Here is a 16,750-nt window from a genome sequence, read left to right as displayed (position 1 = left end):
CCAGTCTGACCAAAAATAAAAGATGCTGGTAACCTGGAAAAATGAAATTCTGTGAGGTTTAGGATGGAACATTAAATGTATAGAACATCAACATCCAGGAATAAAATGGAGGGGAAATAGCAAATTTACATGTTATTTCTTTCTAACATATGAGATGGGGAAATCACTGTAGCTCAGTGCCCTTTTCAGTAAAAGGGGATTACAAAATGATGTAGACTTAATGCTGTTACTTAGGAAAACAGAAAAGAATTTATAGCAACACTATTATATCAAATGTTGAAAATTCTGGAGTATGCAACTTAATGCTTGTGGTAATTGTCAGATGTCCAGGGCTTTAACCTCATTAGTGAATTAAGAACTCAGCTTGGGAAAGTATTTTCTCCTAAAAAGATATTCTCTTACAAACAGCATATTACCAACACTTCCTCCCCCCACAAAGAATCTACTGTTTGTGTTTCCTTAGAAGAGCATATTATAGTCAAATCAGCCTGGAATGTTGCTGCTGCTCAGTACTTTTTGTACAATAACTACATTCATTGCCTAAGTTCTACAGCTGTGTTTGAATGTATAAGCAGCTTAACATTTGTTTACAGATCCATCTGACCTTTAAGAATGTAGGAATCTTTTTCTGTTTCTCTAATTTCTTCTTAATATTATGCCATAAAGGACATGTCTTAGCAATAGTATTACCGCAGGATAAAAATGGTAAAATATTTCATATTACTTACATTAATTTCAAAAGAATTCTCAGGTTTCCATGGCAAAACACATTCATCTGGTGTTATTTGCAATATTTATTAATTTATTCAAACCCCATCTGAAATTCTATGCGCATGCACACACAAAATTCTAATAGATCTAAATGTACTAAACTCCCATAAATACTGTCTTATATCACCATCATCTTGACACAATCCTATGCAAATTTCATGAATAATTATCTCGACAGAAGAGCTCAAAAAATGAATGACCCACCCTGCTTCCACTAAGAAGCCCAGTGAACAGATTTGAATAATACGGGTATAACTTATCAAGTAAGCTCATTATTCAATATTTTTCTTAAAAAGCCTCTCATTTATCTTCCCAGAGTGGCTTTAGATTTTGGTTTACAAAGTTGTTTAGGGAGGAAAATTTCGGATATTATAATTTCCATATGTATTTAACATGGGGATGCAGCCAGTAGGCCTGTAAGCCCTACTGCTATATACATGTCACTATAAACAATGAAATTAGGCTGTATCACACCATAAGGCAGTTGCAATTACAGCTAAGCATTGATTACTCTGTCCAGGTGTTACAAGGACGAATGAACTGCATTTCTCTAGAAAAGATTATGTATGCTTCTCTGTTCAAATTATCTTGAAGATGGGGGAAAGAAGGAAGAACCCCTGTTCTTTGAGTGCAGTATGCTTAAGCAGATGGGACTATACATATGGATGAAATAATTGAGATTCAATATACAAAATGCACTATGCATTCTGCCCTCCCTGCAATTCAGAGATTTTGCTTTACACTACGGAAGCTTACTCCTACAAAAGACAACCCAAAATAACTGCAAATAACTTTCTATATGTTAGGCTAAAAAAATTTAAAAAATAATAAAAAAAATACCACCACACTTTAAAAAGGAAAGTAAGGCATGATATGCCATAACTGTTTTTCAGCACAGTCATAGCGGGAACATAAAGGTGTTACTCCAAAACACAATTTATGAATTAGCTTCACTCATGCTTATATTTTGATCTTTTACCTTTTATAACATCCTACCTTCAATTAAAACACCCATTTATAATTTTATTTTAAAAGAAACTATCATCTTATGAGAGTAGATAGCTATTCAAGGAAACCGGAGTTACGGAAATTAGAACACCAGACAGGTTGCACCACATTTACTGATGAAAAAGCAGAATGGTGATCTTTAGTATTTTCCACTATGTTAATGACACTCACAGGCTTGCTGACAAATGTTAAGGAGAAAATTTAACCTTTAACCCAAGTCTAGTCATTAAAATCATATTTTGAAAGCTTCAAAATACATCTTTTTCCCATAACAACACTCTGCACCTTAATTATGCAGTAGCTATTGCAGTTGATCTTCCATTTACCTTGGCTCATAAAAATGATCAATCATAGTTTAGCTGCTACTGTACCTTAACTGAGATTTCCAATCATTTGTGTTAGTTTGCCAGTAAATGCAAGATTTTGTCTGAAATATAGACTTGGTAATGGCACATTTAATTATGACTCCAAATTATGGCTACATTTGAACACAGATTACCCTGAAACTCTCAAAAAACAGGATGAAAGCATATTTTTCATCATCTATGATATGTCAAATGATCAACAAACATTGTTAAAGGTTCTTGATCCAAGCTAGAGCCTCATTTAAAACCTGTTTCCTGAAATCATAAAAACAAATGAGCAGAAGATACATTTTCGAAAAGTCCAAAGCATTTTTGTAGAGATTTTATAACCTATTATTGGAACTTTCTAACTGACTGGGGAGTTCAAGGAAAATATAATTAATTATGCAATTTTATAAGCTTAAAATGTATCCTATTAAATGACAGTGGTAACTTTCTTTAAATACCAGCATTTATTTTGACAATAACAGGAAAACATTTTTCTTTACCCACCACCAAGTCAACAAGCAACTCCTAAAAATTCCTGATGCATCACTAACTATGATTCTGCTGAGAAAGAGGGATTCAATAGACCTGTTAAATATAAATGAGATGCAGGCTTCTGAAGTTCGGCTTTCTTCTAAAAGTTTTCCTTCCTAATCAGTCAGAAATTACAACTTTACATACTTTAAATTGCATCCATCAAGTTAATATACATTACATGAATGACACAGATTTAACCCAAACAAGATGTCTGAGATTCTGTTCCTGTTTCTTCTTCTGGAAAACATATATTTGATTTGACTATGCATTTAAAAATTGATCTCCCGCCTGCCACTCACACTGGCAGCTCTGATTTTCTTTGTTTGGAGATTAATAAAAACTCTGCAGGATCCTTATCCTCAGAGCGAAGAGAGAGATGGAAATAGGTTGGCCAGTTGACATGGGTATATTCCTTGGGTATCCTTGCTAAAACAGCAAGATTTTCACATGAACAGCTGAAATAAAAGCATTGTCATACTCCAGAAAATGTAACAGTTTTAGATTAATTTTCAAAATCAGATCACTTTCCAATTTTATCTTCTGCTAAAAAGTGGTGACAGCTATATTGCTTGTCATAGTATGTGATGAACTGTCACAATCCTAAGAAAGTGCATTGATATAATCAGACATGTTAAACCTTAACTGAATGAGAATATAGAAAATATGTTTAAAATGATGACAATTTTAAAATCTGATCTTTTTCTTTGATACCACTCAAAATGCAGTAACGTGGTGGTAGTTTCAACTCCCTTCTCTTTCTAGTAATCCATCAATTGTATCTTCTGAGAGATGGAGAAAGTGTGGCAATTAGGGCCAGAAATTCTACGGTCCAGTGATCTATCCAAACATATGGGTTGTGTCTGGAGACAGTTCAAGCACAAACTATTGCTTCACTGGGAAATCTTGGAGATGTCTTTCCTGGACCACTGTATATCATGGAAATTTGGAAACTTCAGGGGTGAGGGAACAAAAGGCCTCATTAAGCAAATCAGAGTGTTTAGCTTCGTATCACATAAAAATATTCTAGCTACTAACATTTTGAAAAAAAAGTTTAGGTAAAACTTTATTCTCAAAGAATTTTTTTTGAAGGAAAAGCTTTCGTCTTCCGAATTCCATGACAAGAGTCAGGGCTTTGAGTCAAGTCAGGTGAGCATATGTATTCCTTGCAAAAAGCACATAACTCTAAATATTTGGTTTGTGCACTGGCTTGTGTAAATGCCATTCATAAGGGTCTAACATTTCTCTGTGCATTTTTAAAAAGGTTAAATGCATAGTTTTACTAGGGATGGGACACCTACTACTTTTGTTCTTACAAATCTCCATTTTGAACTTAGTCTACCATTATACTTAACATGGACTCTTTTTTTAGAAGACAACCTTTTCCTTCACATATTGTATAAAGGCTACTAAAAACTACTGATTAAAATAGATGGTAAAGGGATTACCTTCAACAGCTGGCCAAAGTGATTTCAACTAAAGGTTTTTTAATTGAATAATGCTTTTTCAGCCAAACAGAAAAGATGCATAAAGCAATAAAAATTACACTGGTTCATGGTGCGCTCTTTTCCTCATTTGATTTACAAAGGAGATGCAAGTTGAAAATCTACCTTTTTCAATTAGTTAAATTTTACATACATGCAAGCATTCAGAATGTTTCATTTTCACTTTAATATGAAGGAAGAGAACCCCCCAGAAGCTCAGATTTGTCACCAAAAAAATATATTCTTCAACTGGCTCTAGTTAGTAGTCAATGTAGTGCTGCAGATTTGCAAAACTGCTTGTGAAGAGGATGCCAAAGCAGGTTTTAAAAGCTTAACTGCTGACTGAGTCTGCTTGTAATAAGGCATTTCATTAAATTTGAAGCTGCACTGTATTTTCAACTGTTTGGTGTGCTGTTTGCCTCCAGAAAGTGGGGGAGGAACATGTGATTCAAGAATTATTATAATGGTTAAAGATAGACGAGAGATTTTTCAGTCTCAGACAGGAGTTGGATAGTTAAAATTCCTTTCAAACCCTCACCATTAAGACTTCTGTGAATTTCTTAAATTAAAAAAAAAATAAAATCTGAAAGGCATTCTATTTAACTGCATTTCTTTTTGCTTGTATACCTATTAGCCTTCAAAAAGAAATAAGTAGAAAGTAACAACAGCATGAAGGAACACATCTAATCTGAAAGTTTTAAGCTCAGTTGACAACAATAAAAAGAGTGCTTGGTATGAAGATGCACAGTGATCAGACTGATTGGTCTGAGAAAGGTTCTGAAGAGCATTTGTAACCCGTGGGAATGTGTATCAGTGATATGTACAGACCTATTTGAAAGCACATAAATAGGAATGATAAATAGATGACAGCAGACTCAGAGGGATGATAGAGAGCACCATAGTGTGTCCCTGGGGAGGGAAGAGGGAACAATAAGGAGAATCCCTACTGGAATGGTGATGATCATGATGAGCGATTTCTGCACAGAGAATGGTGCTCAGGTGACCCTGTACTGCATGCACAAAATGGGAACATGCAGTGGACCCTATGAGAACCCTACACTGTGGGTACAACCCTAATCAGACCAGGCATCTGTAACTTAATGCTGCAGTTTAAGTGATACTTTGTGTGCACATGGAGGGAAATCACAAGCAAAGAAGGAATTAAGCAAATTAAAAAAAATAATAATAAATCTCATATAACGTAAATGGTTCCTAATCTCTCATGAGATCTCATTCACAAAAATGTTTTAAACATTTAACATATTTGAATATAGAGACTTTTATGCTTTCATTGCACTTTTCCCTATGAAAACAGAAATATAGAAGGCTTGATATAGCAGCAACAGGGTTCAGATACCCAGAAAAATGAGACACCACAACTAATGCAAAGTCACCTGCTTTATGGGCAGAGTTGATATAAAAAAACATTACAAATGTGTGGGAGTTCATGGATATATAAATAAAGAATAAGTCAGATTTTGAAGGTTAATATACCCTTCGAATAAATAGAATTTGGGTGATTTCTTTTCTTCTGGTTTGCACTGATGGTGGTATCTCACAGTTATGAAGATAGATAAGTATTCTAAGGGAGCAATCATCCATGTAAATTTGCCTGACATTAACAAGAATCAAGAAAAGGGGAGGAAAACCAAGCTTCTGCTTTCAATAAAAAAATAAATAAGGTGTTAGAAAAGTGCATTTGTCAATAATCAGGCACAGAGGGTATAAGATATAAAAGCTCAAAGGACTAAACGCAGCAGTCTTTCATCACACAGAAATCCTGTTGAGGACAATGCCAGTCTTGCTTGATGAAAAGCTGATGAATTTGTCCCAGAGATATGATAAAAGAAATAGTGGTTATTTCTACTTGTTTCATATTGTCATACTTAAACATAAATGGGTGAATTTCAAGCACAGCAGGAGAGCAATAGAAAGACCATTCTATTGGCTTCAGTGAATTGCTAAGCAACATTTTGGTGTCTCCAAGTCTCACTTACAAGACTTTGCCAGACCAACAAATAGAGAAACACTGTAGAAGAGCTCCGAAAAACCAACAAAAAGTGGAGAAGTTTATAAATCTATAAATCAGAATGTAAGATAACATATTTAATAGCACCCCTGAGTCAGAGACTTCTTTAAATAGCTTTCTCCAACCTGAGCCACTGAGGGACCTTGCAGCAACAATACTTGTAATGCAAATAATAATGATACAAACAATACCACAAGTATTACTTATAAGCAAAAGTATTACGTCTTTATGTTACAACACAGGCATTACTTGAGAAGTTTCAGCTGAGAGTCAAGATAACAGCTGTTTTTCACTGATTTTTAATTTCTAAAACAGCAGAAAATTCTCACCTTTTACCAAGATTTGTTTCCTGAAATTAACCTGCTTTTGGATATACCATGAGTTTAACAGGTAGATTTAAGACAAAATTTTTTTCTGATTATTCCACCAAATCATAAATATTTTCAGGTTTAAGATGAGAAATGTTTGGTTAAAAATAATTACATGAAATTTTACATGCTTTGTTACTATAGTTGGATTCCTTTTGAGAGAAACTTCCTGAGGAATGACTGAGTTAAATAATTTCGATAAAAAAACTCAACTTTCACATATGGTCTGTATCCAGATACCACTTTACAGTTACCTAACAGTATTACATCCCTATATCTCTTAAATTATTTGAAAGAGTAAAGCAAAATTTCAAATTTATGTGGAACATTGCAGTAGTGAGAATCAAATCTCGTCCAGGGCCACACAGAAAGTCTGTGGCACAAACAGAAGAGTCCAGACTTCTAGTCTAGCGCCTTCATGACAGGATCTTTCCAATAAAAAAAAAAAAAAAAAAAATAGAATCCTCCAGATCCACTTCTAAGGTTCTCCACAAGGTTACAATTATAGTTATGTGCAAAGGTGGAAGTTGTACTTACCATTTTAAACCCAGAAGCATAACACCAGGTATCATATTAGAGATGCATTTTACTTCATTCAGATCTAGTAACAATACTAATTTCTATGGTGTGCTTTCAAATAACTGCACAGAGGTATCAAAATAATACGTCTGGTTGAACAAGACATCTCTATTATCAAATGTACATTTAATATAAAGCAAATCCTGCAACTACTATCTTTAATAGCACCTCCCACATCCAAAAGCAAGGACTAAGACAAAGTCATGAAGTATGTACTCCAAGTTTTATATTTTCTCAGACAGAAATTAAATAGCCTTTATTAGATTGCAGAATATTTCATTGTAAATAAATGATTCAGTCACCTCATTTTAAATTGACCTTATCCCAATGGCTTGACAATTACTATTTTTACTCTTTTGCACAATTACAATATGAACAAACTACGAGGCCAAAGTTGTCTTCCAAATAACTAGATAAATTACTTTCTACATGCAAAATTGTTTCTCTGGATGGTCTCAAAAGCTTCTAAAACACAAAAAAAAATACACCACATAGGCCACTTAAGGATTTTAAATGACATCATATTACATTCCAGGCCCTCATTCAGTCCTAGCTTGGGATCAAAAGGGTCAGATGAAAATTCAGGCTGGAAGGGACCTCAGAAGTTCATGTAGGGCTGCTTCCTGCTCAAAGCAGGATCAGCTATGATGCGCACATCAGTGCCAAAATCTCCTCTCACTTTCATTGGTGCCATGAGCAAACAAAATAGTTGGAGACTTCACACATGAACTTAGCACCTTCTGTATCATCAGCAATTTTATTTATATATATATATATATATATATATATATTTGCAAACATCTAAAAAACACTTGCATATATGTGATGCATATTTTCAGTCTAAAACTCTGAATAGATAGGTACTGAATAAACTAAGAGTAAGTACAGACACAGCAAAATGGTTTTAACATTAGCTTCTTAAGATCTTTCAATTATAAAATTTGTTCATCTTTGGTAGCAGATTGTATATTTTGTATTTTATAGCAGAAATGCAAACATATAATAAAGTGCAGAGAACATTTCAACAACTTGTATGCCAGCTGTATTACAAAAATCCTGCCGTTGTCTGAGAGGATGTTTGTGAGTAACTAAATATATTGAAAAAAAATGCAATTACTTTGAAAAGAATTTTAAATGTCAGTTTAAACACATTTTGACAAACGTTACTTCCTTTTAGATTAATGGTGCATTTGTATAATACCTGGAATTCATGAATCATATATAACAATGGGAAAAGATTGAGTTCTCTGATAGATGTTTCTCTTTAGTCAGCAGTAAGTGATTCAGACGTTAAATGATGAGTGATTGCTGTAGCTGCAGTCCCATGCTCCGCTACAGACTCATTCAGCACTTAATACTTTGGAATTGCTAAAGCGCTTATAGGAGAGTTTATATTTCTAATAGTTGCAGGAACTATATTTTCCTTCTGGAATCATCTTTCATTTGGTTTTCCTTTTCCTTTTTAAATTCAGTATTTAAGGAAGGAAAGAACCATACTTTCCACACAACATTAGAAACAAGGAAGGAAACAAGGAAGGAAGGAAGGAAGAGAAAAAAATCCCAGACCTTAACCAACTTAAACAAATTCCATATATCATAACTTTTAAAAAATATTTAAAATACTAATCATCTAGTCTTTAGGACTAATGCATTGCAAATTAAAACAGGCAATTAAAACACACCATAAAGTTAAAAGAGAATATTAAACTGAAAAAATAATACAGTATTATAATTGCAAAAATAGTTATTATTGCACAACAATAATCTTGTTTGTCCGCCAAGTATATTTTACCTCATAGTTACTAAGAACAGAAACATGGAGCTTGCAATATTAGTTTACTGCTAATTTGGCACACTAGAAGCTATATCTAAAAAATATTAAATTTTAACTAAGCTGCAGGAAAAAAACATTCCATTACCTTAAGAAATAGCAAGTACAGAAGAAAAAGATGCCCTTTAATAACAGGAAGTGACCAGGTTACTCTCTCTCTGTAATAATGTTTTGTGCTGAGGGTTCATTTGACAGGACTTAAAAGTTTAACTAAACTGGAAGAAAATTCACATGGCAATTCCACTTCCTAACACATATATCTTTGCAAATCCTGGAACACGTGTAGCTCACTTTGTACTGAGGCTAAGATATTCGATTTAAAGTCAAATTTTTATTTTAGCATGTTGCATTTTAAAGTCCTGAAAATTGTATTTGTTTCAAAACTAACTTTATAACTTACCTTTGATTCTAGGTACAAGATATGAATGAAGCTTGAAAAAAATAGCTAATAATTTTCTAACCATAAATGTTTAAAACTGCCAATTTTGAGAATATTTACACATTTATCCTGCTGTTGGACCCTAGACATTCTGTGTTCTCACCTTGATATATCTGGTTTGAGATGTTATATACTAATTCTAAGAACACTCCTGAACACAAATAACTTCACTGTTGTGAATAATACCATTATATCAGCTTGAAGACATAACCTATGCTAAAGAGTAATTTGTATTGTTGGGAACAGGAGAACCTTTTGTACTGTTGTCCCACTGATAGATGAGGTCAGCACAGGAGATACATACAGGAACCACTGCTTAGCAATTATGGAGACTAATGGGGTACATATAATCTGATATATGTATGAACAGATTACATTAATTTCTGCAATCATATATGCACAGACCATAGTTTATGATGCAAGCTAAAGAAAGCACACTTAGAAATTAAAAATACATTTTGCTAAGAATAATCTGAAGGCATATTTAGAAGAATATGATGATGGGAAAAGGAAAATTAATGAGAGTTAAATAACCTACTGATTACTGTACTTTTAATCATTCTGTTGCATTTATTCAAAGACAGGTTTGGTTGCATTATGTCTACTCTGCACACATGCTATGAGAGCTAGAATAACTTGTTTTTACATTATGAATATTTGGCTCAGTAAAATATTAATTATGGCATAGGCTCATTTGATTTTCAGCAATCTTATCTGGCCTGTGAAATAATTTGAACAGAGTGGCTGCTACCAGTAAGCCCAACTTCAAGCTCTCTTGTATTAGTTACATACTGCTGTATGCTGCTGCTGGAGCTGTATTAGTTTTTGTGGGTTTAATCCTAACTCTGATGACTTAACCAGACAGACTTAGGCTTTTATGCTTCTAAAGGTATGAAAATTGTTCCTGAACTTTTCAGGGCACTTGTTAATTTATGATGGAAAATGAAAAGAAAAAAATATATAATTGTTTATTTAATGTAAAAAATTGCCTTTGCTGAATTAGGGTCCAGTATGTTTTCCTTTCTGAAGTATCTTATCTTTATGGCAAAAACAAACAAACAAGAAGAGTTAAAAATGTTATCACTATCTAAACAACTATAAAATATTATGGGTTGTTCTGCAGCAGTTCCAAAAACACTTTAAACAGATGGATCAGTGAGTTTGCCATTCATCTTTCACCAGTCAAGAGGCGTGTCTAATCTGCTTTTTGAGACACACAATATGAAGTATGTTTGACATATAGCGTGAGAAGAAATGCCTTATTTGCTAAGAAAATACACAGAAAAAGCTAACCAAACGAATGGCATAATATTTTTTGAATTTGTAATACCTTGGAAAAGAATCAGAGGTCAAAGGAAAAGATCACTGTTACGCTACAGTGTACAGGTAGAAAAAGTGAAAAAGAAAAATCTTGGTTTAGATTTTTTCAGTGTTAAATTCCATTGCTTTTTTAACAAAATAATTACATTTATGGCATTATAAAGGTTTAACAGATGTTTATTAGCCCAATTTAATTATTAAGTTTTGCTTCTGGTTTCGTAATGCTTTGCCAAATCTACAGGCACGGTAGGTTTTGGTAAAATAGCTGATTATTTTCACTGCACTCACCATGAGGAGTTAACCCTTTTATGGCATACTACCAAAACTTAGGCTTATTCAGTGGACACTGTGATAGCTTTCCTGAAGCTACACTTTTAATATTTGGAAAAGAGAGAAAAGCAGCCAGGATGAGTCATCACCTGGAACTACTGCTAACTCACCACTCAAGTACACAGCAGACACTGAACATTCAGGTTATGAGCATCAGTACACACAACATTTCAGAGGCTGAAAGCATCCTTCAAACAGTCATGTAAGGTTGAAGTAAAAAAGTTTTGACCACTTCTTGAGTTCAGTTGCTTTTCAGACTGCAAGATCGGATAATTATTTGTGTGTATTCCCTTATGTGCACAAGCACACCTGCATTGGCACAAGACAGAGGCATTTGGAAGCCTCATTCCTTCAGACATTTAAACTCATCTACTTACAAAAAATTCTTACTCGTTTCATTTAAAAAGAAATTTATTTTACTTTCAGAAGATTGGAAGTGAAAGACTGATATCTAAATGGATGCAATATGCCCCTCAGAATCGCCTTCCTGCCTATGGGAAGAAAAATTCACAAGATGAGTGATGAAGGAAGGGGGAAAACAGGGATACTGAGTTGTTTGGATCACCAGAAGACCTGAAAACCAGCAATTGTTGCATTATCTCAGTCAAAGCTGAAATAAAAATTTGATCCTCGATATCCACACCTTAATGGCAGACTTTAAGAAAGGCCAGCTGAGACCCAGCTGAGTCAGCACTCCCTAGCCATTTTGTAACTTCCAGCTGGATGGTCTCTCTGTGCTCATAAGGGAAGTAAGGCAGCTAGTAAGATGATAAATGCTCACTGTTTCAGTTACCTAAATACATACTATTTTTTATATTGGTCATGGAAGAAAAAGAACTTTTGAAAAACACCTGTTTTTACCCTCAGTTCCTCCCTGGTCCCCTCTCAGCTCTACCCCAAAATAAAAATCAAGGACAGGGGATGTAGGGAAAAATGATTGAGGAGGACTTGATTTTCTTTTACAGCTGTTTTTGAGATCCAACTGTATACAGTTCTATTGCTAGCTTTAAACTGCTTAGAGAATTTTGTTTTCTTGTATTAATATTTTCCGGCTTTTGGCTTTCAAATACTGTGCTGTGTGGGGTGAATACATCATATCATACCCCTATGGAAAAGTCACTGATAGAGGTCTGCATGCAGAATAGAAAAATCTGAACTTCTCTGCACAAAGATATCATAGCATTTTCCAAACAGCTATCTGGATGAAAAGCTGGAAGCTGAAAATTTCATGTACTCCTCTATACCGGAAAAGCACAATAACATTGTAAAAAGCAGCTAGTGCAACAAAATTTGTCTTCAGTGACAGTGGTTTAACAGAGATAAAGGAGGATAAGAATCTTAATCCATATTTTAATGAAGATAAAGGTGATGGATAAAGAAGGAGAAGGATGAATGCGTTGCATATCTTTCAGTATAAGTAGAGATAGTCTCTTACAGAGAGGTCATTATTTAATAGGAATGGTGACACACAAATTCCACTATATACAAATTTCAGTGAGCTCTCCCCAGTATAACCCACTCTTTGATTTCATCTTATAAGTGTCTGCAAATAATAACATAAAAATATTCTACAGGTCAACTGATTTTTGATGAAGATTTCCATTCCCGTATAGGCTCCACAATGACTAAACATATGGTGGTAAAAAACATTACAAAGACTTCAATTTTTACCTTATAGGATTACGTAGAACTCAGTATTAGTTTTCAGTGCTCAAGTATTAAGGAATTCTTTGCATGGAGCACAGAAGTATCCTTGTAAAGAAATAAATGGATGGGACAGAGCTGCCTCTGGGAAGGAAAATCTAGTGTTAGGAAGGACCACTTTCTGCATTCATGAGCACTAAGCATCACTTCTTACATTCCTAGTGTGTAAAACAGAGAAAGCCAAGCTCAAGTGCTGTTACTTGAAATCCCATAAAAGATAAAGAGTCATGAAGTTATGGCCTTACAACCTGCCTATCTACAGAAGAGTGTAAACCAAACTCAAATAATGCCTCCCGCACTACTTTGTAATCATTCCTGTTCAAGTTCATTATGTTCAAGAGGGAAAACACATCTCTTCAGCTTTAATATTATGAACAATAGCTTAAAGTCAGATTCTAATCTTACGGATTGGCATTCAGGAGTTTTAACTGAAGATTATTGAACACAAGTTGGTAATTGGCAATGCAACTCACTTTTCTGTTGAGGTTTTAAAGTCAATACATCTTTGCCAGCTGCATCTGGAAGCACTGTAAGGAATTTTGAGCATTTGGATTCCTTTGCCTTCTCATTTCTACATCTGATCTTTATTCTGTATGAGATATTCTGTATGAGAATGATAAAAGAAATAAAAAGTAGAGAATTTCCATCAGTTATTATAAAGTGACCACTGTTCAACTTAATGAATTATGAAAGTCAACACCAATTATTTTAGAAACAAATAAATGCTTAGAAAATAAAAGTCATATTTTACTCCTAGAATCTTTTTTTTCCCTATTTTTTTCCTTTTTTTTTTCCTTTTTCCATTTTTATTATGTCAGATGATGCTCTTATTTCTGGTATTTTCATATTTTCTGCAGATACAGTAAGTAGGAGGCCACACATTTTTACTCTCAGTCCTTTAAGTTACATTCCATGTTTGTAGGAAATTATTTCTCCAAATCTTTCTAAGATTTGTTTAATTGCTTGTTTTTATATGATTTTAGTAAATGAATCTTTGGAATTACTCTTCCCCTAGTTCTCACTGTAGAAATTTTTGATGAAAAAATTAAACTACTTTTTACCTAGCTGCCAACAGCAGTCACAGACACAACCCTAGCACCACAAAAGGACCTGCTGAGAGCTCCTTCAGCCAGTATTTCTGCAACTCTTACTGTTATCCCAAGCTAACAAGATCAAAAACAGTGCCTGTACACCTCCAGTTGCATACAACTGGATACCATGGCTGCCATGCTGACATAGTAAATGTCTGAAAACTCCTTTCTGCTACATTTTGAATACCTTCCATCACCCAAACTCACCAAACTATTATCAGCCATATTTTTCTGTTAATGAGTGAAGTCTGACACACTAATATGTAGAAGCTGCTGAATGTCTGCCGTGATGCAGGTCAGCCCAACCTCATTTAAACTAATGATAGACTTTCTCTTGATTTTGGCTGACTTTGAATCAAGATAATAGACAAAAATAATTTTTTATTTTTTTTTTTCCCATCTGAATGAGAGCCATGAAAAGTGGCAAACATAACAATGAAGTTTGGATATAAAGGTAAAGTCAGCATTATGAAAGGTTTTTTTATGCATACGCACTCTTCATAAAAGAAAATAATGTACATCTTTGCAAAATAGAATCACATCAGGGTTTTTATTCCAGGTATTAACTTTCAAGTGCTCCCTGGTGGGTTTTGGTCAATTTTTCTGGTAAAGATCATTTATAGTACTAGAAATCTTGTAGACATTTTTGGAAATTACAGACCCCTTCTTATCAATACTGGTGATACTAATACTTTCTCCCTTTCTTTTTATAATTATAAATTTGAATTACACTTGTTTTACTTAGTATATTTTATGAAGTTGTAAATTGGAACACTTTATTTAGGTGAATAAGTTAAATGAATTAATTTAATTTAAAATTATAAGGCAAAATATAAAATAAATGCATGATTAATTTATACACAGAATATGGAGTTTTCCTATTGTTGGTCTCCCCTAAGTAACAAAAGCAGCATTGCCAAAGTGTTAAAATATAGTTGTGCAGATGTATTTCCCATTTAGCAAAGCTTATCATAGTAAAAAAAAAATAAATAAATAAACAAAAAAACAAAAAACAATATTTCAGGTCTACAATTAGTAATTCTTTTGCCCGCCAGATGATGTGCTATTCTTTGATTGTAGATAAGGTTTCCCCTATGTGATGAAAAAAATTATTCCATATTCAATAAAAATTCCAGTGACTTCAAAGAGTTTAGGATGTTACTATTCCTGTAACCAAATGAGAAAATCAAAAGAGCAGTGTAGTTATTGAGGTGTCACTGGATTTCTTCAGTTGTGACAGACTTTTGTTGTTAATATATTTATCCTTAGACAGTTGCCTAGATAGCAGACAATAGTGCATTGTGACCAGGTCAGTCCTGTATATCACAATACTAAAACTTATACTTCTCATTCTCAAAACCCTGTTTATTCTCAGTTCATTTATGTCTCTTCCTCTTATATCCCTACCTCAAGCTAGAATAGTCTCCAACCTTTCATATATGTCTTTAAATAATCCTTGAAAATCCATACCATCTTTGAATTCTTTCTGTGTAGATGTAGTCTTGCATAGGGTATGTATAGACTCCCGTGCTTTTCCTTTTTCCATATGCTTGATTTGAGACTAGAGGAGACAAGGTCTTTGAAGGAGAAATCTTGTCATATCTGTTCCAAAACCTTCCGTGCTTGGACGGAGTTTTATAATTATTTTGAGTAGACTATTGACCCTTCAGATTTTATCTCGGTTTTAATCAGTGGTTCATGACACATATTGTCATTATGTTTTCACTCTGAGATGCCTCCATTACTCCAGTTACCAGTGTTATTCCAGGCAACAATGTCATGTAGCTGCAGTGAATTTGGAATCCTGAAATGAATAAAGCAGGTGGAATATGTCTGAAATAAAATAACATAACATAAAATAACATAACATAAAATAACATAACATAAAATAACATAAAACAAAACAAAACAAAATAAAATAAACAAATTACAGGTTTAAACAGGGGAAAAAAAATCCTGTCATTTTGCCACAAAGTTTTAATTTAGTTAGAGAAAATACTCCAGAGTCATCAAGTCTGACAATTACATACAACTCTGAAACAGACACAGGCCATCTACAGAGATATAACCATTTTAACTGTAACCACATAAAGATAGATCTTATCAGAAGTACCAATACACAAATCTAAACTACCATTAAAGCCTACTGAACACTTGGTAAGAACAACAGAGCATTAAATATCTGAGCATAAAATAACTGTCTGAAGATACAGTAACTGCTAAAAAACAATCAAGCTTTGTTGGAAGTCTGAGGAATGATAGCTACATCCCAGGCAATCTTAATCACATTGTCACTTGGCATGAGCTCAGATGACCAAGAAAAACAGGAGGAATGCGCTGGAGGCTTTTTTAGCCACCTTTAAAAGGTTTCAGTTTTAGAGGACAGTCTCTAGTATTTCTTGAAATTCAGGACTTTGAAAGAGCTAGAAACCCCAAATCTCTTATTACCAACCTTGCCCCACAAAAATAAAAGAAAAAAAAAATGGTATCACTTGCTCTATTTGGCTGTGCTATTAAAAATATATAATCTGTGGAGAAATAGAAACATCATTCCAGGGTGATCAATCTCACAAAAATCTGAATGTATACAAACCAAAGCTTCTGGAGATGGAAATACAATTTGGTAAATAAGATTTCATTTACAAACAGCAAAAATAAGATGTCTTGTGAAATTCAAATGTCCAGGGTCTAACAATAAGGAATAGAATTCATATTACCGACTTATATGATGTATTTTGGTATTTTAGAATAGTATTCAAATACTTAGACAAAAGTATTATAAAAGATATATATCTCAGAGATACCTGGCAGCCATTGTAAGTGCAAACTAATGTTCTAACCTTTCAAAATCACGAGCCGTTCTTCTCATACACCACCAGGACTACTAGTACACTTGCCTACATCTTAAGGCA

The sequence above is a fragment of the Cygnus olor genome, chromosome 7 (assembly GCF_009769625.2).
Source record: "Cygnus olor isolate bCygOlo1 chromosome 7, bCygOlo1.pri.v2, whole genome shotgun sequence".
NCBI classification, from domain to species: Eukaryota; Metazoa; Chordata; class Aves; order Anseriformes; family Anatidae; genus Cygnus; species Cygnus olor.
The sequence above is the reverse complement of the archived record's forward strand: the minus strand, read 5'-3'. Positions refer to the sequence as shown.